Here is a 23,456-nt window from a genome sequence, read left to right as displayed (position 1 = left end):
TATTTATCCTTTCATCTGACAGTAACAGTAAGGTATTCCCCTTTCGAGGTATTCCCGATGAATATAGTATGAAGTTCTTCAAAAAAGGAGTGTACAAGTTTCTAATGGGTCGGCAAAGCGCATGTGACACCCCATGAGTTGCAGGCGTCCATAGGTTACGGTGACCGCTTTCCATCAGGCGGGCCGTATACCTGTTTGCCACCGACGTGGTATTAAAAAAGTACGTTTTCACATTATCCGATCCGATATAGGATGTCGGACTGATATCCCATACATTACAGGCGCCATCTTGGATTTTTCCATTGAAATCCTTCCGACATCCGATATCGGATCGGATAATGTGAAAACGGACTAAGTAGTCTGTGATGTGACTAAGAGTTAGATCAAAGTAGCACTGCACAGACTTTGAAGCCTGTCCACGGCTGTGTAGAATGTTCAAGACCCCCCCTGGAGCCTGAGTTAGTCATACTAATTGACCACGTGACCCCTCCCTGGGGCTAGGGCGGGCCACACACCAATGACCACGTGAATCCATTCACCTGACATAGAGATGGATCAAACTACCACTGTGCAGACTTTGAAACCTGCCGACGACTGTGCTCCTCGGCCCGAAAAGCGTTCTAACCCGGCATGCAAAGAAGCCTATGGTTCAGCTCGCAGGCCGGCCCATGGTACATCGGGAGTTTTTGAGCAAAAAATGTTTCAAGACCCTTAGTGTATAGTCTAAATAGATGTAGCTCGGATATAGTTTTCGGATAAGGTGACCGAGTCTGATCAAGCAATTTCTGCACAGTTTTAGCTTTATTTGACGTTCATATGCGCATTGTAATATGCCTACTTGAAAAATAAATATTTCATTTTCATTTTCAGTTTTTGAAGTAAGAAATTCATCATCATCCTCCTTGCGTCATCCCGGCATTTGCCAAGGCTCATGGGAGCCTGGGGTCCGCTTTAACAACTAATCCCAAGATTTGGCGTAGGTACTAGTTTTTACGAAAGTGACTGCCATCTGACCTTCCAACCCGAAGGGCTAGACCTTGGAATTAGTCCGGTTTCCTCACGATGTTTTCCTTCACCGAAAAGCGACTGACAAATATCAAATGACATTTCGCACATAAATTCCGAAAAACTCAGAGGTTCGAACCCGCGACCTCTGGAACGAAAGTCGCACGTACTTACCGCTAGGCTACCAGGCTACACATTTTTCATAATAATTTGAAGTGAGAAATTATTATGAAAAACATGTAGGTATTTATACTCTATTTGATTGGGCTACAAAATTGAATGAGATGCGCGCGCAATATGGGCATTAATGACATAATAGAGCCATTTGTCATTCAAGTCGGCCATGTTTTTTTTGCATTTCCAATTAAATAGCAACGGCCATCCCATGGATAGTTCTGACCTTAGAAACGGATTCCTACTACAGGTTTTAAAGGTCTACCAGTGTAGTCGGTTGAGTTGTTTTTGTCAACATGGGTATTATTTTCTCACGGTGTTGCTTTATACGTGAATCATTATAAGAAATCTTGCCTTTGCAAAAATGTTATTCTAACTAGTCGGAAAAGAGGAAGGCGAAAGTATGTATACCGAAATAATATGACGTAGTCTTCATTACTCCGCCATGACTGACGATGTGGTGGAAGTACGTTCGCCGGAAGACTGGCTACACGCTGAGGGTGCACCAGCTACAGTCGCGTCACTACGTGCACTTCAGTTCGTTCGTGGTGCGCGTGCCGCGGCCGCTGCAGGACACCATCGCGAGCGCAGACTTCTGGCCGAAAGGTGTGGTTTTTCGGCGGTTCCGGGGCAACCTGCCGAATCCTACATCGGGGCAAACGACGCAACGGAGCCACGCTGTTTCGTCATCGCCTAAATCAATTGTTTAGTTATAATACTTTTATTCTTTGTAATGTTTTTTTTAATGTTCTTATTTACTGTTTTTTTTTATTATTTAATTTCATGACGCATTGGATTTATCTGTAATGTCATTGAAATATGTTTTCAAATAAAATAAATAAATAGTAAATAATAGGCTAGTTTCCTACTAGTCAAATCGGCTTCTTTTTATGAACTGTCAAAACGATTTGCTAATATGGAATTACTATGAAATACTGACGAGAGTGACGAGTGACGTCACGGTCAATTCATTTACTTTATATCTTTCTCTTTGACTTATTAAATAAAAATCACGCTTAAAAATAACTACTGTCCATATTTTTCTTCTAATTATGTGGTGCTTTATTTCGTGCACTGCATAAAATATTTTATTTTAAGTATAGGAAACTAGCCTATTGACTGAAACTGCGAGTTAATCAAATTCAGATTTTAAAATTTCGAACGCATTTTTAACCCCGTACGCAAAAAACACCCCGTGTTATATAATTAACTTTGATGTGTCTCTGTCTGTGACATCGTAGCTTTCGAACCAAAATCGGTCCACTAGGTCGGGGGTTTTTCAATTTTTTTTAATAGTTTTTAATGAAGTGAAGTTGAATAAATAAACTTCACTTCACTTCAGTTGATTCCATCGCCAAGAGGTCATATCAAAACCAGTTCAAAACTATATCAAATTGTGACGTTCTAATCAGCCTCTTGAACTTGGAACATGCGAAATGAAACTACCTCTGTACCGACAGTAAAATAGCTAGTTTTCCCCAAAAAACTTAATGTCCCAAAAATAAAGTATACAAAGCCACTGTCACAATCACGGCCGCAGAGAAATGGCAGTCGTAATGACGAGGGCAGCGAGGGTCCGGTCACAGATTACATAATACAAACAGATATGCAGCTCTTAGAAAAGAGTATCACGAAATACCTCTATAATCTAAGTTTTTTTTTTAGAATGGGTTATAACGTATTTGTCTTGTGTTGCAAGGTTTTAAAAATTGTTTATTTATAAATATCCTTACCGTTTTACCTAAGATGGAATTGAAAGCAAGTTTCAAGTAGACGGAAAACAAAAAGTACTTGGCAATATCTTGGGTTTTTCTTGTAGAATTACTTATTTCCTTTCCCGACCCAGTACATCAATCTGAACACAACTCTTCCAGTCGTCAACGACACGACGTGTAGTGTATTTAGGACTTTTTCCAACTCTGCAGCTGTTCAGTATCTCTCATGGTAGTCATGGTATGGTTTATTTAATTGAACTGCCTTATTTAATTTCCTAATTCTGCAGCTGTTCAGTATGACCAAAGAGGATCGAGTATTACGGAGTTATATATCGTCACTACTTTTAAAAAAACTTGTATCTTCGTCTGTCAATGAAAAGAAAATTGTAGTAAGTATGTATGGAATGCATATAGACTTACTGCGTTTTAACTTTGAGGAGAAACATGAGATACGAGATTTTTTAAAAGATATGTCTTTGGTATGACGCTGCAAGTGGCCGGTGCGGTGTCTATTACAGGAGTATGGTCTCCTTAGTTTGTATGCGAGTACGAGTGCTATATCTGCCTCAGTTTTATGTAATCTGTATGTATTTCACAGTCGTTAACTCGGCGTGTATCTTGGACCCTTTCATGCTCCGCGGGTCTGATGGCTAGTTTCATTCGGTTTGGGGCTATAAACCTACCCCAGGTTTTTGGACTTATGCTTCTTTGGGAAATTTTGGGACATATTGTGGACATTTGGAATTTCATGCTCTAGAAACGCAACAAATGTGTATAGCAAATGTATCCAAAAAATATATCTGGGTGAATTACTCAGCGTGATTTTTTTGTGGCGGAGCTGATAATCATTGTGTGGGCTAATTGTTTCCGGGTTTTTATTTTTTTTATGAAAACCAATCCTAAAATACTACCTTCGGCAACATTGCAAATTGTTACAAGTGTTATGTATATTTATTTAAAAATAATTTTCCATCGAAATTCATTAGTGTAGCGTCCAGAGCCTGTTTTTAGCGGATTATTGCTATGGTAAATCCAGTAAATCCGCAGCAGTAAAGAAAACTTGCCATAACTTCATTCTTTATTACATTAAGTATATTTTAAGATGACATAAGTCAATATTATTATACAACTTGACACTTATAACTGAGCACCAAAAGTTGTCCGGGGGAAAGAACCAATTTTGGTGGTAAGTATTGAAATCATTTTTATGGTTAAACGAGACGCAGCAAGACGAACAAACGTGTCGTAAACTCGTAACATGACCATTCAGGTTCGTTCCTGCATTTAGACATGACACAAGTGTCATACCTTGCTGGATTGGTCCGCCCCACACAAAAATATCTAATTTTGGTGGGTCGTAATACTTTTTCCACCAAAATTGCATAAATTTTGGTGGTGAACAAATTGAGGGCAGTAACGTTTTTGTTTCTATTTGAAAAGTATTTATTACATGTTAAAAGTTTATTATTTCAAGTAGAAAATAATAGAAAAATGAATAAAAGGCTTTATTTTTGATTTTATTTTTTATTTTTGTGGGTAGACCAATTTTGGTGGCGACCATGTCATTGAAATCGTAATTTCTCTAAAACTACTTATTATAATGAAAGATCATTGATACATAACATTGGTAATAATTAGTTATGAAACATCAGTACATAAATTCAACAAAAATTACAAAAATAAAAAAATCCACCAAAATTAGGCAAATTTCGAGTATGTTGAAATCCACCCATCTACGTCTGCCGTAATAAGACCTAAATATCATAAAAATATACTTTTAGTTACAAATAAATGAACTCGCCCAGAATAGCTCAGATATGTACCTTCCCATGAGATGCATAGCCTATATCTTCTGTCGCCAGGAACGCACAGCGAGCATCATATTTTATTGCCTCCCGATTATCCACTATTTTATGGTTTTACAAAACGAAACGTGTATCTACTGTGTAAAATTATTAGATTAATAGGTTTAAAGTGACCGTGTGGTGACGGGTTAAGAAATTCACCACCCTCTTTCTTCCCGTGGGTGTCGTAGAAGTCAACAGTGGGATAGGGGTTAAATTGTGGCGTAGGCGAGAGGCTGGCAACCTGTCACTGCAATGTCTCAATTTGGATTTCTTTAAACCCCTTTTTGCCAAGAGTGGCACTTCAGATTCAGATTCAGATTCAGGGGGTAACTCCAGCCAGCAGATCCTGCTGCAAGGACTAGGAAGAGGAGACTACAGGGGGAGGAGATTTTGATACGCAATAGCGCTGTAGGCTCACGTGACTCTGATGATTGAGCCTAAGAGGCAGCGAGTCGTTGGATATGTCTGCGTCACATCTCACCGACTAAGACTCGAACGCAGAATCAGACAGAGTACGTTTGCAAACCGGCTCATTGCGCAGCAACCCCTGCTGCCCCGCCGTAGGCCCCCGCAGCCTGTCCAAGACACCAGAGCACCCAGTAGATAGGGTTGGGAGTGTAGGGTTTGCAGTCAGGATAGTAGGAGAGACGGGAAATTTGGAGCCGACCCGAATACAAGGCATCGTAAAGTCAGCGTTGGGTAGATAAATACTATACTTGGTGTGTAATAAATATTAGGTGTGAGGATATGTGACTGCATTTAAAATACACCCTCCCCTTTGTCTCACTTGTCATTTCTTCGTCTCGGATGTATCAAACGGAAGCTGGCTAGCTTCCGGAGGGGCTTCTCCCGTCTTCTTTTACGGTTTCAGAGCCAGCTTGATGTCGTTGCACGTTGTAGTTGTGTTATTTCAGCGATATAGTGGAGTATATCGGTAGTTTTCTATAACTCCACGGATCCCATGTATATTTGACCGCAGCGAAGCAAGGGCTACGTTTTAACTCAAGCAATTTGCTTTTGTATGTCCGGATGTCTCGCTCTACAGCTCGTATTTCCCAACCGATACGCGTGAAATTTTGTGACCAGATTCTATGACTCAATAAAATTTTTTTGTCGTCCCAGATTTTGGAAATTATTAAAAATGACAAAGTCATGGGGCCTCACGCCTTAACTTTTAGCCGTATCGATATATTAAAAGTCTTGTCTTTTAGATGCATGTATATAGAGTGCTTGGCAAAAAAATCAGACGTTTTAGAACACATGTTTAGACGGTAGATGTAAAAATATGTAATTTTGCATGAGTATAGGCATTTTAATTTCGCCAAGCTACGTATGTGTTAGGGTGGCTCAGTGGTAAGTCACGGTGCTTTTTTTTTCAAATTTCTAATCACCAAGTTCTGCGTTCGAATCCTCCAGGTGCCATACTTTTTGTACTTTTTTTGCATTTGAATTTTATATTAATAATTATATTTTAACCAACTAAGCGATATATACATTTTATACACATACAATCATTTTTTTTTTCAGTAGAAAGTAAAATCCTGTTTGCTTTTTGATCGAAATTTGCATTTTTATGTCCGTATATTTTCCTCTATTCAACCGATTCTCGTAAAATTTAATTATGTAACGAGAATATTTATATTATTTATTTATGATCCAGTGTTTAATAATTTTGAAGTACACAAAAAAACTTATTTTTTATAAATAAATGTAGCGCCGAAGGTGGCAAGAATAAGTACTAACCAATTTGATATAGAAAAGATAAGCTGAAATAATTACGATGCCTCTCCTACAACGTCACGCCACAATATTCTCACAGATGGCGTTAAACAGAAGATAAAAACTTACCTCGGAAAAATCAACAAAATTGTGTTGGACTAAAGAAAACGGACGCAAACATTAAAAATTTGTGCGTGGAGTTCCTCCGCGCGGCATAAGTGAAACTTCGTAACATAATTATGATAGCTGATGGCAACAAGAAGAAAAATAATAAAAATAAAAATACAAAAAGTTTTGCATTTGCCGGGAATCGAACCTAAAAATATGACTAGCGTGAGGGCAAAAACGTACCATGAATGACACTGCACCACCGTGGTTTATACTAAACGGTGCGAATTTAAGTGTTATGCGCTGCCAACTTTCAAGTAGATTAAATTAGTGAGTTGGCGATGCATCGTAGTATTTAAAATATTTGGGTTAGGGTTTTCTTGTTATCCTTTAAAGCGAAAATAGGAAACCCACTTCGCGGGCTAGCGTCGACACGCTTATAAATCCTAAATTGATAAGAAAAACAAAATGGCCGACGAGGGGCGAAGAACCCACAAGGGGGCTCGGTGAGCGAAGCCCCCGCCAAAAAGAAATACCAACGTAGTACGTATTGAAAATAAGTTAGGTTAAGGTTTTTTTACAACGATTAGGAGCAAAGATAAGGGGGGCTCGGGGGCGCAGCCCCCGCAAAAACGAAAGATCAACTAAGTATCCAAACTAAGTAAGGTTAAAGTTTTCTTGCGACCCTTAAGAGGGAAAATCAGGGGGGGCTCGGGGGCACGGCCCCCGCAAAATAAAAATACCGATTAAGTATCCAAACTAAGTAGAGAGGGGCGAAGAACCCCCAAGGGGGCTCGGGGGCGAAGCCCCCGCCAAAAAGAAATACCAACGTGGTACGTATTGAAAATAAGTTAGGTTAGGGTTTTTTACAACGCTTAAGAGCAAAGATAAGGGGGGGGCTCGGGGGGCGCAGCCTCCCGCATAAAAGAAAGAACAACTAAGTATCCAAACTTAGTAAGGTTAGGGTTTTTTTACAACGCGTAAGAGCAAAGATAAGGGGGGGGGCTCGGGGGCGCAGCCCCCCGCAAAAACGAAAGATCAACTAAGTATCCAAACTAAGTAGAGAGGGGCGAAGAATCCCCAAGGGGGCTCGGGGGCGAAGCCCCCTCATAAAAGAAATACCAACGTAGTACGTATTGAAAACAAGTTAGGTTAGGGTTTTTTTACAACGCTTAAGAGCAAAGATAAGGGGGGGCTCGGGGGCGCAGCCCCCGCAGAAAAGAAAGGACAACTAAGTATCAAAACTTAGTTAGGTTAGGGTTTTTTACAACGCTTAAGAGCAAAGATAAGGGGGGGGGGGGCTCGGGGGCGCAGCCCCCGCATAAAAGAAAGAACAACTAAGTATCCAAACTTAGTAAGGTTAGGGTTTTTTTACAACGCTTAAGAGCAAACATAAGGGGGGGGCTCGGGGGGCGCAGCCCCCGCAAAAACGAAAGATAAACTAAGTATCCAAACTAAGTGAGGTTAAATTTTACAGCCCCCCGAATACCGAAAATACCGATTGAGTATCCAAACTAAGTAGAGAGGGGCGAAGAATCCCCAAGGGGGGCTCGGGGGGCGAAGCCCCCCGCCAAAAAGAAACACCAACGTAGTACGTATTGAAAATAAGTTAGGTTAGGGTTTTTTTACAACGCTTCAGAGCAAAGATAAGGGGGGGGGGGCTCGGGGGCGCAGCCCCCGCAGAAAAGAAAGGACAACTAAGTATCAAAACTTAGTAAGGTTAGGGTTTTTTTACAACGCTTAAGAGCAAAGATAAGGGGGGGGGGGCTCAAAAAAGAAAGAACAACTAAGTATCTAAACTTAGTAAGGTTAAAGTTTTCTTGCGACCCTTAAGAGGGAAAATAAGGGGAGGCTCGGGGGGCACAGCCCCCCGCAAAATAGAAATACCGATTAAGTATCCAAACTAAGTAAGGTTAGGGTTTTCTTGTAACCCTAAAAAGCGAAAATAGGCAGCCCACTTCGCGGGCTAGCGTCGACACGCTTACAAATCCAAAATTGATAAGAAAAACAAAATAGACGGCGAGGGGCGAAGAACCTACAAGGGGGGCTCGGGGGGCGAAGCCCCCGCTAAAAAGATATACCAACGTAGTACGTATTGAATATAAGTTAGGTTAGGGTTTTTTTTACAACGCTTAAGAGCAAAGATAGCAGCCCCCGCAAAAAAGAAAGATCAACTAAGTATCCAAACTAAGTAAGGTTAAAGTTTTCTTGCGACCCTTAAGAGGGAAAAAAAGGGGGGGCTCGGGGGGCACAGCCCCCGCAAAATAGAAATACCGATTAAGTATCCAAACTAAGTAGAGAGGGGCGAAGAATCCCCAAGGGGGCTCGGGGGGCGAAGCCCCCCGCCAAAAAGAAACACCAACGAAGTACGTATTGAAAATAAGTTAGGTTAGGGTTTTTTTACAACGCTTACGAGCAAAGATAAGGGGGGGGGGCTCGGGGGCGCAGCCCCCGCAAAAAAGAAAGATCAACTAAGTATCCAAACTAAGTAAGGTTGAAGTTTTCTTGCGACCCTTAAGAGGGAAAAAAAGGGGGGGCTCGGGGGGCACAGCCCCCGCAAAATAGAAATACCGATTAAGTATCCAAACTAAGTAGAGAGGGGCGAAGAATCCCCAAGGCCAAAAAGAAACACCAACGTAGTACGTATTGAAAATAAGTTAGGTTAGGGTTTTCTTGCGAAGTTTAAGATCGAAAATAATCGGGGCTCGGGGCGCAGCCCCCGCAAAATAGAAATACCGATTAAGGATTTAAACTATGTAAGGTTAGGGTTTTCTTGTGACCCTGAAAAGCGAAAATAGGCAGCCAAGGGGGGTTCAGGGGGCGAAGCGCCCCGCATAAAAAAAGATCAAGGTAGTATTTAAAATAAGTTGGGTTAGGGTTTTGTTGTAACCCTTAAGAGCAAAACAAGGGGTTTCGGGGCGAAGCCCCCGCATAAAAGAAAGATCAAGGTAGTATTTAAAATAAGCTAGGTTAGGGTTTTCCTGTGAGCGTTAAGAGCAACACGGGTTCGGGGGGCGAAGCCCCCCGTATAAAAGAAAGATCAACGTAGTATTTAAAATAAGTTGGGTTAGGGTTTTCCTGTGACCCTTAAGAGCAAATACAGGGGGGCTCAGGGGGTGAAGCCCCCGCAAAAAATAAAGTTCTACGTAGTATTTAAAACAAATCGGGTTTGGGTTTTTTTGTTACCCTCAAGAGTAAAAAGTAATATAATAAAAAAAATTGTTGCCCTTAAGAGCAATAGACAGTCCACTTCGCGGACTAGCGTTGATACGCTCACAAAACAAAATGTGGGACGGAAGGCGAAGCATCCACGAGGGGGGGCAGCAATGCTAGCATGATAGCTCCGCAGTTTTTGATTAATTTCGTTAAATGTAGTAATTGCCATAAATGGGTTTGTGTTAAGTACCTATATAGCGTACGAGTATTGTCGCTTGAAACTGTCACTGTCGTGATTGGACTGTGACAATCAATTAATATTTTTCAGCTTTGCGTTCTCTAAGCATGTCGCGAAGGTCTACAGCTCACAGAGCCACTAGTATTCTTCTTTGTCTTAATTCTTCCATAAGTAGTCTCTACGCGTGAAGTGTGTAAATATTGGTTGATTGCTACATTGCCACTGTTAGGATCACCCACAACACTTTACTATACGTTAACTAAACAAATGACACTAAAAAATCAAAACGTAACTAAGTAATTGTTAAATTTGGTAAATATTTCACACTGTAACTGCTTTCACTGTAAGATAAAACTGAGGCCAGCATTCTGAAGATATTGTAGCACAGTTCTCAGTTTTGTTCAACCGGCTGCGCAGCCTTAAGCCATTCTTGATGATGAGAAGAGACAGAGTAGGTACCTATGTAATAACTACGAAGAGGGTTGAGTTGAGCACTGTTCAGATAGTGAGTTATTTTTTCTGTTGCTTATTCTCGTTGATAGTTTCATTTCATGTCGTTCTTTGTGTACTCGATGTATTTCTTATTTCTTGACAGACGACACAAACACGTGAGGTTTAGTACAAACAGTTTGAGTGTCCATAATATGAGCAGACTTGGCGAAGTAATAAGGGCTCCAGTAACGTTGTCCTGTTGTGGGTAGGCGCAGAGTAGTGTAATAGTGTTGCTGGTTGTAGACGTCTACGGCGGCGATAAGTTTGATAAACGTCCGCTGATGAGATAATTAGGAATGAATAACGTTTTAAAGCGCTGATGCAACTATGTATTACCATTTAGGCAAATAAGGGTTTATGTATTTCTTTGGTATCTTCTTGTGACATCTATTTCTTCAAGCTCATAAAAGACCCTCACAATTTTAGGCCCATACTTTCACGGTGCATCCATTCACCACAACACATATAGCATTAGATACACAAGTTCACTTAAGGATAGCACAGATAATAACTACGACAAATTATGGTAGTAATTAATAGTCACTTCATCTACACTCGAAATCACTTAATAAGTACTATCTTCTGTTAGTACTATTTTGACTACCACAAGTACCACAACACTAGATCGCGCCCGTATGTATTCATGTAGGTACCTAAAACTGAGAGAATAAAAATATAGTTTTCACCACACCAACTGGTAAAGATCAATTTTGCTATTCGAAAACGGATAGCAAAATTGCATTTTATCCACAAGAGTGCAAAGTAATTTCAGACAAATTTTAACTTGATGCCTTGAGCTGGCTGGTAGAATTTACCTACAAATAATTATTTTGAATCATAAATATTGAATAGATTGCTAGATTTGATTTAAATTGATGTTTTATAGTCAGTATTTTGTTCGTGTTGGTGTGGTGAAAAGTGTTGTGTTTCATTCGGCGGCAAAGTTTGTTTAACCTACGTGCCTTGAGACCCTCGCAACGCTCAAGATTCCACTTTTTGAACCTCTCGCTACGCTCGCGGTTCAATATTGGAATCTTTCGCTTGCTCGGGTATCAATATGAGCACGTGCGGTTAAACAACAACTTTGCCCCCTTGTAAAACAAATAACTATTAATATAGTTGGCCGGTTTAGTCTGGTCTGGTAATAAAAGCGATTGTTATTTTTTTCTCTAGTAGGTAGCGTGGGTTCGAATGCCAGATGGGGCCTATTGTCTTAGTTATAAATTTGCGTCAGGGATTTGGAAAGACATTTGGATGAAAAGGTTTAATGGGGTTTGCAGTTATACTATGGTCGGGCGGCCGGCCGTTAAACAACCCTATATCAATAGAGTATTGCATAATTTATATCCTTTTTGACCGTGTTTGGCAGAATAGCGGTGACTGGAGGCCAGATGTGTGCGTCTTTACACGGAAATTGTCTTGGATTTTTTTAAGAAAGTAATTTATCCTTTTCTTTAATGGGAAGTTATTGGCTTGGTTTATGATTTGGAAGTGCAATGTGTTATGTTGTAAAAGTTGCCCAGGTAGTTCAAGAAAACAGTCCGTATTTTTTTTTTCCTTTTTTTTGAGTCTCAGATACTTGTTTGGTATTTCCAGCTAGCTATGTATCATTGGGGGTTGATTAAGTACCTAAGGTGCTATTATGTAAAGCTAAGTAAAGTGAAGTTAGTATCCACAATATTATAGGTATATTTTCCAAACTAAGATATTTCCTTACAGTTCTTAGTTAAAACGGTACCAGAGGTATGATATAAAGTGTTATACAGCGCAAAAGCAATGGTAATTTTAATGCTGACAACCTGGTCAAACAGACATCGCTATCGGTTTTATTGAGACCAACGGGCTTTCTTAAATCAACTTTCCTGTCTAGTGCAGAACCGTAGCGCTAGTTCTAATCTAGACACATAACTTAATTAACTAATATGAACTATGCGGCCCACTTCTAATACCCGGGCCATGGAAATTGCGTAGTGGAAATTTTAGCTAATACAGTTTAATTGAGGTACCTGGACTATGTGACCTGTCTTACCTACCTACTTACTAAAATAGTCAGGTATAATTGTATGGTAACGTCACGGCTATCGCTCAACGGTTCTGCGAGTCAATGTTAACTTTTGTTCTTGATTTATTAATTTAAAACTGATCAAATAAGGCGTTACTTAATGTAACTTAAGATTATATTAAATAGGACTATAAGATTAGCTTAAATATAACTGAAATAGGTCACGTGACTGGCTCTTTCAGGTTAGTGACAAATAACCTTATCTTAAGTCGATGCTAGATTATAGATTTGAAATCAAAGTTAGGTAGGTAATAATAATAAGTTAGTAGTAGTAAATGATAGCGTGTACAAATGATAGGTATACATTATTGAATGTTTTGCTTGGTTATTCTTAAAATGTAAATTTAGTATTAAGTATATAAGTTTAGTACAGTTACATGATATTTGTATCCGATTTACATTTTGTTACCTCGCCTAGAAACAAATAAATAATTACCATTAGATTGAACTATGTGGAATACAAGCATACTATGTGTTGTGCTTATTAAATAGTAAATAAATAGTCGCGTTATATAAATTAGGCACAATGTGTATAATTAGCTAAACTGGGCGTATAATTGTAATCAGCTGATATCCCTTTCGTTGAGGCTTATCAACTTGGTCAAGCTAAATCTAGTTAAATAGGCACCTAAACCTAGGAGCACCGGAGTTAGCGCTAAGTAAGACTTAACAGAGATGGAACGAGCTCACCAATTTGGTCGCAATGAAGGTGTAGTTAGCATCAGCCGCTGCTTCTCGACGTTGTGTAGTAGGCGCCGGGCCCAGGTTGGGTATGGGCGGCGCGACGACGAGAGCCACCGGCACTTGGCTTGATTCGCTACTAAGTACTCCTAAGTATAGGTATTTAATCTAACACTGTCTCTAAAAATTGAGCAACTGTCACTGTAAGTATGTAAACACACTGCACACGCTTGTGGTGCGGGAAGAAGCTCGTAACTCGTACTGCGGATTGTCTGTTTGGATGCTACTGGGTGTTTTTGGTCTCGCACTGTCTCTATAAATTGAGTAAATAAGAAAACACACGGCACACTCGTAACGCGAAAACTATAAGCTCTATACATTTTAACACTACTGTCACAAAAGTCTGAAGTTAGGTACAACACGTCGCGGGAGCTTTGGTCGGGTCGGGGCGCGTCGGCGGTATTTAGATGCACGTGCAGCGGCTGCACTTGGGATCTGGCGCGATGGGTGTCTATTGTTTCGATGGGTTTTTACGCGTTTATGAGACTTGCTCCGGACACGACCGTCCACCACGGCGTCCCAAATGGTTCTCCCCCTTTTTGCCAAGAGTGGCACTGATACTTAATAGTTCATGTGCTCTGCCTACCCCTTTATGGGATACAGGCGTGATTATATGTATGTGTATGTATGTAAAGTAGATACAAATACCTTTCTTATTCTTATTAGTAAAATTATTCTACTTCTACAGAAGTAGAATAGCATAACACACATAACATAGTACACTATGTTATGTGTGTTATGCTAACTGTACACCTTTGAAATAATTGTACACATTCAAATCGCTATAAGCAAAGCAAAAGGAAGCACACGGGAAATGATTGGTTCGTAATAATCCCATCATTCTGCCCTTTGGTGGCGCGTAAGCACATCTCAGGTGGGACGGCCCTTGAGAATATACGGAGGAGTATTTTGATTCGATTTTATTTTACATTCGCCTTATAAATTTTAGATGCTAACTTTAAATAGACAGATACTCTACAATACTCTTAGGCCCACTTGCTCCAACCACTTAAGGCCACTTGCACCACCGAAAAGAAAGGGTTAACCCACCATTTTATATGGAATTTGACAGATGACAGCCCACTAACCCTGAGTTAAGTGGTTGGTGCAAGTGGGCCTTAGTGGGCTGTCAAGTGTCAATTCCATATAAAATGTTGGGCTAACCTCGGGTTAACCCTCCAGTTTCGTTGGTGCAAGTGGCCATTAGGCCCACTTGCACCAACCACCTAACTCAAGATTAGTGTGCTGTCAACTGTCAAATTCCTAATAAAATGGTGGGTTAACCTCAGGTTATTTAATTATACCCAGATTGTTATGATATGGTAAGCAAAGCTAAGCAGAAAGGAAATTATTGGTTCGTAATAATAAGCTCAGGGTGGCTAGCCGAATGGCACAATCGCTCACGAAACGCTCACGAAACGAAGCGCTAGTAGATATCTATCTCTATCGCGCTTGCGTATTGGCGCGACAGAGCCAGCGGCGTATCGCTTTCGTTTGGCGTCGGAGAAATGCCATTCGGCTACGGGGCCAGAATTCCTGCCCTTCGGTGGCACATAAGCACATCTCAGGATTCTCAGGTGGGATCGGCCCTTTTAAATATACGGACATATTTTCTAGGCGGCATCTATCCTGACTTTTTTAAGGCTTTCAAAGGTTAGAGAGCTTAGGAGAGACAAGAGAAACTAATAGAGTTCTAATTCATAAAAATGAATAACTAAAAACCTCGAAGCTCATACAAGACTGGGCCCGGCCGAACATTTCTACCGCATCCAAATAGGTGGGCTAATAATAGCATAGCCACCAAGATGTATCTTAGAGAAAGGCACGGAGAAGGCCCAAACGGAGATGACAGGGCCGGCCATCTGGATAGCTTCCCGAACAATTGGCCGGAGGCATGTCTAAATCTTTCGTCTAACAAAAGAAACTGGAAAATTGAAAACAAGGGTAACTATAATGATTGTGCACTCTTAGCTTAGATCAGTGGTGGGCAGAGTAATGGCAGGTGGGCCAAAATGTTGACCGAATGGTGGCCGCTATCGGATGTAAGAAGCGCCTGGCATCAGTTGGCTCGTTGGGTAGACGACATTTGAAATCTGCGGGGTACTTTTGGATGAGATTAGCCCAGGACCGGGATAAGTGGCGTACACAAAGGGAGGCCCATGTTCAGCAGTGGGCGATTAATGGCTGAAATGATGATGGTGGGTGGTGGGCAAAGCTCAACCCGCAGGCCAAGTCTGGCCCGCGAAAGGATTTTATCCAACCCGCCACCTTCAAAATAAGGCCAGCACCAGGTCTGTAGTAAGAATGCATTAATTGGTGTAAATCTTGCACGCCTCTAAATATCGTTAAAATTTTCGCCCACAATGAAAAACCTACCCACCACTGGCTCAGATACTTATTTCTTTATGACATAATAAATCACGTAAGATATTTACGTGCATGTGCGGTGTTTAAAATCGTGTGTTTCCATCGCACAATAGAAACCCCGGCGGGTAATCCCGTTACGCTCTATAGAAATCGCGAGATTCCAAATAAATATTATGGTCTGTTTCGCTTTTCGTAGCGCAAATAAAATTGAGGTGTAATGCCCTTTGTTCGGGAAAAACATATTTTTCTGCGCTTTAAAAATAGGAGCTCTAAGTAAATTTTGGTAACATAAAGCTCTATATATACACATTGTATGTTATATCTCTAGGGACCACTTGCACCAACGAAAATGGAGGGTTAACCCACCACTTTATATGGATTTTGACAGTCCACTAACGGCACTAGGTAACCCTCAGTTAAGTGGTTGGTGCAAGTGGGCCTAGGTAAAGTAGTGGGCAGATACCACTATCTATTTCTATACTAAAGGATATAGACGGTGAGCCAAATCTTTTCACTAAGAAAAGACGCGAAATTTAAATTTTCTAATATGTAAATCAAACCCTCCTCCTCCTACATTTTCAATCAATTTTTAGGTGTTATGGCTCGCCGCTCGCTGATGATTCCGCCAACTCCGTCGAAAAGAAAAGAAGCACCTATAGTAGTGTAGTTTATTCACCAGGATTAAATGACTCTTGCTATAGAAGGTAAAATACCTATGTAGACATTTTTCTGATTATAAATCTATCGACAGTGGCACAGTTAAGAAACCATAATCTTCACAGTATCTTAACATTATGCTTTCCCATAGGATTGCATTGCTATAATATTTTTGACATTGAGTGATGAATGTGGCTAAAATGAAACTCCTTTTAAACAACAAAATTTTTATTCCACCTATTAAGTAGGAATGAGAAATAATCAATTTGTTAACAAATTTAAACACTTTACCTAGTAAATAAGAAAGACTGAGAATCCTGAGAACACATGTTTGTTGACCTCGGCTTCGCTTGGGCCAACAATTACATACTGACAATTTCTTACTTTACTAGCCTAAGTAGGTATGTAATCTTCTATTGTTCGACAGTGGCTGCAAACCGCTAGGTTCTATCCATTAGAAATGTCATCGATTCACAGATGTCCGTCTCTTCTGTGTCTCGTGTCTGTGCGACATTAGTCGTGATCAATCAAGCGTCACCTGCGCCTGACCGTGCGCGATACCGGGTACAAATGACGGCAGCCCCGTTTGAAATGTTCGCCTTATTAGAGTTATTAGCTTTATAGAGAATAGACGGTTATTCATTTTCTTTGTCTATTTAAACAGCACATGCTGAAAAAATACGCTACTGCGAATGTTACTATAAGTTTTATAGCGAGAAAATGTGTGAACAAAGTGATTAGCAACCCCAAACCCCAAACTTTACTTTAAACTTTTCCGTGATCATTTCGTTAACTATCAAACGAATTCTTAACTCATAGTAGTCTCATAGTTTTTAGCAAATACCTACACAAATAGGAAATAAGATACCTAGGATAGGTTATAACTTGACAATTACCTATCTAAAAGGTGACGCCGACTTTTTGCCGACAGCGACGTCCGCAAACATGCCCGATGCGCCACAAATCGGCGAGGGAGCCTCAACAATGCCCCTGAATACATTACTAAACTGCACTCTAATAAGTTCACTGTACGCCCGCTGCGTAAAACTGACCCATAGACCACACGTGTAGATTTGCTTGCGCTTTGACAGGAAAACACTACAACGAACAACGAGGTCTTGAATAATTGTTTTATCTTTGATTCACACGTTAAAGACTCATTATTAGGTTACACAGAAGGTACTTCTCTAAATGTCCTAAAATAGTGAAAATCAAACCAGTATACTTACCGGTACGGCGTTGAAGTTCCCAGGTTTAGCACATCGAGTGTGGTAAACCACTTTCGGCAGGGAAAACAGTGCGGCCGTGTGGTAAACATATAGGTACCCCGCGCGGGGCCACACTGTTGACCGGTGGGGTGAAAATGGTCAGTATTTTGTATTTGGCTAGAAAGCATATAAATACATAATGATAATGGCATATAAATGCCTGTCGATAACCCCTGCATAACAAAAATACGCAAGTACTTAAGTATAACGTACACTGATTGACTTGCACGTTATCTACATAAATATGTATTCACGGATTAGCAAAGGAATGTTCTAGTTTTTGATTAACATGGATTTCCGCAAATTAACGCCTGATTCCATTGATTACAAATTACACACTTACAAAATAATTAATCTAGGTCACAGATGTTATATATACCATACATCAAGCAAACGTATCTAGGTACTTAGCGTGTCAAATGAACTCTGTAAAATCCACTGATATATATATATAAGTGTATAAGACTTTTTTGTAGAGAATTTTATGAAGATTACTTGTGTTTCAGAACATTTTTTGCTGTGTGCCACAGTTTAAGAGTTATTCGCGAAAAACTAAAAAAAGGGACCTTTACACCCCCCTCCACCCGTTAGCTCCTCCCCTACCCATCAGTACTTTGAGTATGTGGATTAGAACACCATTCCCTACAACTATGCCAAAATTCGCCTATACACGAATTATTTCCGCCGACGGACAGTTAAATGTCTTCGTTAGGCGTGCTATGAGTTGTCCGTCTTTAATCGCAGCTTGCAGCTTTCGGGCGTCAATATTTGTAAGTTGAAGTCAACAAAAACATTAAAAATTTTAAATTCTGATTAGCAGAAACGTCTGCAATCGATGCCACTAGGCTTAGAATAAATTTAAAAGTGGAAAATGTCTGCCTTGGGAGAGACTTGAACTCACGGCCTCTGGATCAATATTCCAGCGCTCTGCCAACTGAGCCACCAAGACTTCAACCAAGCCAGCGAAATTTTCCACTACTAAGGTCAATGGGACCCGTAGCGACATCTACCGTAAGAGTGTTAAACTTCTTAAACGGCAACCGGAGTTCCAAGTCATATTGGAAATTCACCAGTTACGATGCGCTAACCATGCTAAATTTTAACTTCAGATTAGCAGAAACGTCTGCAATCGATGCCACTAGGCTTAGAATAAATTTAAAAGTGGAAAATGTCTGCCTTAATGTTAATTAAAAATGCCTCGTTACGTGATATTTAATTGCAACAACACAAAAATTATGAACACTCAAGGGCCTGAGACATATTTAAAATAAAGTCACAGGCAAGTAACAATTTCAGTACAAAGTCTGCCACGCTCGGCCGCCATACAAATAGGTGAACTTGTTTCTTATATCTAATTTTTTTTGTTATTTTAAATTGTAATAGACTCGAAAATTATTCCCATTTATGGTGCACCAAAGACATGAGCCTGTGTAAAAAGCAGCCATTTTTTCCGGCGGCTACAGAATGTCCGGAGTGCTTTCCCGTGTCCGCCTCGGGCGCGGCCGAGGGTTGTCGGCTGTGTAGCTACTTCCTTATTTGTAGCACGTGCATCACATAAGTATAGATAGGTAGTAAGTATAGGATTTTTTGGAAATAATGAGTTGTTGACATCAGGAAACAAGTGATATTTCAATACTCGAATTGCCTTTACAGTACCAACCGAGCGAACGAGCTACGTTCGGAGTGCGAAAACTCGAAAATTCGCGTTGTCCGCGGGGACTTACGACTTACTAAGCTATAGATCAGTTGTTCACCTCTGAAAACCCGCACATACAGCAAAATTGTTAGAGCTCTTTCCGATATCAAATAAGTGTTCATGAGATCTAATAAAGAAGATTATTTAGGTACCATTTGAAAAATGTTTCAATTACCAAAATCTTGAAAAGCATTATAATCATAGGTACCGGACGGACACTTTTTAAACGTTCCTTCAGTTGTTTAAAATGTAAGTTTTGACTTCATTTTCTTGGGTTTTGCTGTTATCTCCTGTGTCAACAATGGAAAACTCTCACACTCGTAGATTTCTCTTTTATTTAATTTTATATATACCTACCTATTAAACTTTACACAAAAGTTAACACAAAATACGCGACCTTCGTTGATTACATCGCATTTTTGGTCAATAATAATGAAATCTGTGGAATGTAAGAAACTTCACCTACTTCAAAAAATTGCTCCATAAACTGCAGAAAAATCTAATGCAATTTTAAAAGGAGAACTCATCTTTACGGCGCACCGGCCATTGTTTTCTCGCGCCTTTTGTCACTGAGTTCAGCCGACGCGAGTTGACCCCTTAGTTTACATGCTGTGGGCTTTTGTTACCTTCTTTAAGGTGCTGTTCGAATTTAGACAGTATCTCTATACTGTCTCACCTCTCCTCTCCTCAAACACCTCTGTGTTTGGTAACCGGATGACCGGTTCAAAGCCAGGTGAAAGGCTAGGCCAGGTGCTGAAGTGAGTTGCACAGCCGACGTGAGTTGACCCCTTAGTTTACATGCTGTGGACTTTTGTTACCTGCTTTAAGGTGCTGTTCGAATTTAGACAGTATAGAGGTGTTTAGTAACCGGATGACCGGTTCAAAGCCGAAAGTAGGTGAAAGGCTAGGCCAGGTGCTGAAGTGAGTTGCACAGCCGACGTGAGTTGACCCCTTAGTTTACATGCTGTGGGCTTTTGTTACCTGCTTTAAGGTGCTGTTCGAATTTAGACAGTATAGAGGTGTTTAGTAACCGGATGACCGGTTCAAAGCCGAAAGTAGGTGAAAGGCGAGGCCAGGTGCTGAAAAGTGAGTTGCACAGCCGACGTGAGTTGACCCTTAGTTTACATGCTGTGGACTTTTGTTACCTGCTTTAAGGTGCTGTTCGAATTTAGACAGTATAGAGGTGTTTGGTAACCGGATGACCGGTTCAAAGCCGAAAGTAGGTGAAAGGCTAGGCCAGGTGTTGAAGTGAGTTGACCCCTTAGTTTACATGCTGTGGACTTTTGTTACCTGCTGCTTAAGGTGCTGCTGTTCAGCACGGGAAGCATGGTCGCGCGATAGACGATAAAATATCAGGCCGTCCCTATCGCACTTACAAATAGTGCGATAGGGATGGCCTGCTATTTTATCGTCTATCGCGCGACCATGCTTCCCGTGCAGATTTAGACAGTGCACAGTGGGTGCTGATACCGCGGCGTTGTCGAGTTCAGCCGCAATGACTTGACCTCCCTGTTTACATGCTATGAGTTTTTGTTACCTGCTTTATGGAGCTGTTTGTATTCAGGCAAGTGCTGCTGCTGTATCAGCGGTAGAATTTAAGGTATATTTGTTAGGATTAGGACCTATACGAGTAAAGATTTCTTTATTTCATTACTGCCGCAAACATTAAAATAGCGCGCGGGCACACTGCATTAACGCTGAAGTTAACGGCATTACTGTCGTAAGAGGTTAAATGCAAGCGCGTGGTCTATTTTTATGGCCAACTTAAGCTCCAGGGGGGGTCATGACCCCCATGACCCCCCCCCCCTGGATCCGGTTCATGGTTAAATGACCTGTTGTAACATTACCTGCTACGAGTCAGTATTCTTCGACAAATGTCAAAATTGAACTTTAAAACAGTAATAAATATTCTGCATTATCGCAGCAGTAATGCTGGTGCAGTCTGAATCGGAACGTTACCTCCAATCAAAAGGTAGAGGGGAGTAGGGGGTCAAACAAAGCTGGTCTCTGTAAAGTGCTTGAAGCGCCCTCTGGTGAAGAAGAGAGCACGTTTGTAACGGTGCCTGGAGAAGTTTCCGATAAAACCTAGGTCTTTGTGATAATTTTCATTAGAAAATTGCAGTTTGAAAATTTTATTTTAAAGACTTCCTTGCGTAACATTCGCTGCAACTACCTCTAAAAGTCTTAAAAACATTTTCAGTTATATTTAAACTTTACCTACAGCAGTCAGCGGCAGTCATCGTAGCCTACGTACGTACCTACATGCGCGTTGCCGACCTTACCGGCTACGACTTAACGCTACGCTCGTAGCAGTAAATGAAAAGCAGTTTACTTTTATTTCACTATGAAATCAAGTAGTAAAAAATCGAAAACTGGTTTATACTAATTTATAAACTCTTCTTTCTCTTATCTTCTCTTAAAATCTTAAATCTGCGGGGGCCCTTACGGATATACTTCGACCCATCGGGATCTTTTGTGCAATTACCCCCACGATCCTAAAATCCTTCAGCTATTCTTTCTCACTTTAGTAACCTCCAAAAGACAATACTTCCAGAGAAGCCACGCAACTCAACTCATACCACCGCCAATAAAAGCAGGCTGACATAAACGGCATCTGTGCTTCACTGACTTCATTAGCTGAAAAGTATTTCGTACAAGCATGCGTAGAAAAATAGGCCAAGTTCTTAAAGTACGAGTAGGTAGGTATCAGGAGAACTGTTCATAAAAAATATTCAATAAAAAGCATAGTTCGAGGTTTGTACACACATCTGCTCCAAAGGACAGAGAATGAGAATAAGCCATGAAACGTACCAACAATAAAAGCAAAGTCGCCGCAGGCTAACATAAACGGCATATGTGACTTGATTAGCTATCTGTGTGACAAGTGTTCAGTCAGTACAAGCCAAATAAAAAGAAATCCCATGTCCAAAATGTTTAATTCTACAAAATAGATGCAAAATATGTTGTGATATTTTTACTGCTACGTTAGCGTTCTAACTAGTGTATTGTCTCAAATGTTGCATGTCAATATTTTTTCTTCTATCGACGTACCTTTTACAAATAATCAATTTAAAAAAAAAGAGATAACCGGAAAGCAGGAAAGTAATAGAAAAATAAAAAAATCAGGACGAAACAAAAAAATGTGAACCACCAACCTAAAAATACAGTATTTTAGGTAGGGAAGAGCCGATGTAACTTTAAACTAAACTCAAAACTTTTTTCAAGGTATTTTTCAAATCAAACCAAATATTTTTGTTTGTTAGCAAGGATGTTTTTATTGAACTTGGCCAGAAACTGCCATGCAAACAGGGTCTGCTTTAATTAAAAAAGATTGGTGCGAACATGTGCGAGGTGAGAATATCATTGGGGTGAAATTGTGACAATACTGGCAATGTGTTTATTGTGTACCATCTCCGTCTTTTATTTCTTTTACAAAGATGGAAATATCATTGCCTACCTACGCCTACATATTTCATTCACGGAGAAGCTTGCGTTATTCGTATTGTCATGTTATAAATAAATAAAGTCGCCATCAGACATATCCGAGCGGTCAAGGTGCTCACAAATATCTGAACACGCTTTGTCAAGGCAATAAGTGCGTTTTTACATTATCTAATCCGATATCGGATGTAGGACGGATATTCCATATATTTTAGCCGCCATCTTTGATTTTTGTCTTTGAAATCCTCCTACATCCGATATCGGATCGGATAATGTGAAAACGCACTAAGGCGTGTTCACATATTTTTGCGCGCCTCGGCCGTTTAGATATATCTGATGGCGACTGTACTATTTACTTACCTTCTTGCAAAAATGGCTGTCTAAAGTAACTACAAACTTAATTACTATAACTAAGACCATTATTCACCTCCAAATGAAATTCCCCGTTAATGAGCTCGTAAATCGTGGGCAGAAGCTAGTGATAGCGGCGGGGGGGTTAACGAGAAAATGCAATTATTCGGAGTAGACAAACACTGCAGCTGATCCGGTGCGCAGTCAGCAGAGGGTTAATCTCGACTCAACAGTACTATTGGAACTCGATTATTTACCTATTAATATGTAAGATCAAAGTTTTAGGAGTAAGTTGGTCTATCTCTAGAAAATTACTTAATTAATAATATTTCGTGAAATGTGAAGAAGTCTAGTCAAATGTCCCATTTCGTCGCTAATTGTAAGTATGATATTTATTTAAAAAAACACTATTCAAGCGT

The sequence above is a fragment of the Leguminivora glycinivorella genome, chromosome 12 (genome assembly GCF_023078275.1).
Source record: "Leguminivora glycinivorella isolate SPB_JAAS2020 chromosome 12, LegGlyc_1.1, whole genome shotgun sequence".
NCBI lineage: Eukaryota > Metazoa > Arthropoda > Insecta > Lepidoptera > Tortricidae > Leguminivora > Leguminivora glycinivorella.
Note: the sequence above shows the minus strand (reverse complement) of the source record.